Source organism: Equus asinus, chromosome 4 (genome assembly GCF_041296235.1).
Source record: "Equus asinus isolate D_3611 breed Donkey chromosome 4, EquAss-T2T_v2, whole genome shotgun sequence".
NCBI classification, from domain to species: domain Eukaryota; kingdom Metazoa; phylum Chordata; class Mammalia; order Perissodactyla; family Equidae; genus Equus; species Equus asinus.
Window position 1 is genome coordinate 72,030,863 of NC_091793.1, and position 2,204 is coordinate 72,033,066.

Sequence of the window (2,204 nt, forward strand, 5' to 3'; positions counted from 1 at the left end):
TCTGCTCACAGCGTATTAAACGATAAGGTGAGAATGTCACTGAGTGAGCTCGTGCTGGGGCCTCTGCAACAAGCAGGACAGGACCAAGGAAGGCATTTCAGAGCAAGCGGTTTGGAGATGGTGGGGTGCACTGGTAAAGCTAGAAGAAGCTTCAGGTCACTTAGATAAGAGGAGGAGGCGGATCTGATGATTTCTTTCTGAGCTCTGGTTGACTCCATAAAGGCTTCACAGAATCCCACCACTGTGGAATGCAACTTTGGGAGGCCCCAAACTTGTTCACTTCAAGGATGACAAATCCATGGCACACGTTCCACAACTGCTATTTGCATACGCGGCAGGCATCATTAATCGATCGCAGAAGTCTTTCCTAGTGAGCTGGAATGCAGCCTCAGAATCCCTTTCATTGTAGCGCCTAAGCAACTACTGTCGGTCAACTGGAGGGGCATGCAAAGGGGGCTCTACTCTAGTCCCATCTTTCTTATTCGTAGTTGCCGAAACTGAAGCCTAGAGAAGCCTTGCCGAAGCTTGTTCGTCAGTTCCTGGCAGTCCCGGGATTCGAACTCTGTTCTCCTATCTCCGAATCCTTTGCTTTGTGTACCAAACCATCCTGCTTATGCACAAAGATGCAACAGTTGTTCATCCCCTGCCAGCTGTCACCTGGCGGGGACCACCAGCCTTGTATTCTTGCCCATGTCGATGATTCTTGCTCTGCCTTAACGGACACTTGACTTCACTGGCGGCCTCCCAAGCCCCTCTAAGTCCAGCTTTGGTAACCTCACTTCCACCCTCCTGATTTTCTGCTACCACGTCTAGGGGACCAGGCGGGCTGAAGGGTGTTCTTAGGGAAGATGACAGGAGGAGAGTAAGGGCACTTTCTAGTACTCCTTCCACAGACTGGGGATCTAAAACTGGAAATGGCCCTGGGGGGGCATTTTCATAAACAACCATAATAATAACAAGGAATCACACAGCCTCCAACACAGCTGCACAGCCTCATGAGGAAGTGATTTTTTTTGCCTCACTGAAAAATCAGATCATTAATACTTCTCCTCATTGTCACCTCTGTCCAGGTTCCATCCAGAAATCATTTTCTTTGAAAAGAGATCAGCTGATTGCTAAACAGGGCAGGATGTTTAAACGGACCTCTGGTCTAAAATGTGTGTGCTTGTGAAGCTGAAGGTGGGCGCTCGGACTCCCATATCCCTTACAATTGGCTGATCCTAGGGAGCTAGATGCCTTGGGAAAAGCAAGGACTCACCCTGGCCTTTCCTTCAGCCAGGTCCAAATGCTACTTTCAGGAACCACCAGCTCAGCCCAAAGCAGCAGCCTCTTATCTAGCAGAAGGTTCCTTTGGGGAAACTCACTTTAGCAATAATGACTCCACATGTTGCCTTAGAGCTCTGTTATTTTCCGTGGTCATATCTGCTCCTAACTTACAGCAGTCCTTGTTGGAAGCCCATTTCAACAGTGGGAACACTGTGACAGAGAAGCTATGCAGTCTGTCTGGTGCCACACAACAGTTTGGGTCAGACACAAGACTAGGATCTGAGTCCCCTGCCTGTGAGCACAGCATGCCGCAAACACCCAAGACTGTTCGTGTGACCAGACGTAGGCAGACTCAGCCCAGGTTGGACAGCTCCAGCTTGTTCCTGCTAAATTTAACAGAAGACGACTGTCCTTTTGGATGGCTGTAGAACATCACTGTCATGCACGTCGAGCTTGGTTAATCTGGAGTTTGTTCCTAAGGATGCTCATTCCAGTGGCCATGGTTATCGGTGATGCTACACCCAATTTCACCCTCAAGCATCATTGCAGGGAGAATCGTAACTGAGTCCGAATACAATTTTCTAAGTGTGTGGCAGTTATTTCTTGAATAGTCACCGTCCCACAGATGTACATAAAATAACACATATATCCGAGGACATGCAGTTTCAAAGGTCATCCGGGGCATCCCTCGCTTTGAGGCAGTCTTCTTAGGTTGTTCAAGACAGGAGTGTCTTTTTCATTCATTTTCTCTTTTAGAGAGTGTCAACAAAGGAGAGTCCCTCACATCTGCGGATCAACCACTTGAGCATTTAACAAGGCTCACGGTCAGGAAAGTAATCCTGACATTTATCCTGAATTCTTCTTGTTGTCTGTTTCCTCCATGCTGAGACTCAGTGTAGTGAGAGAACAGCTGCTCGCCATTCTTTCTCTGCCCTACC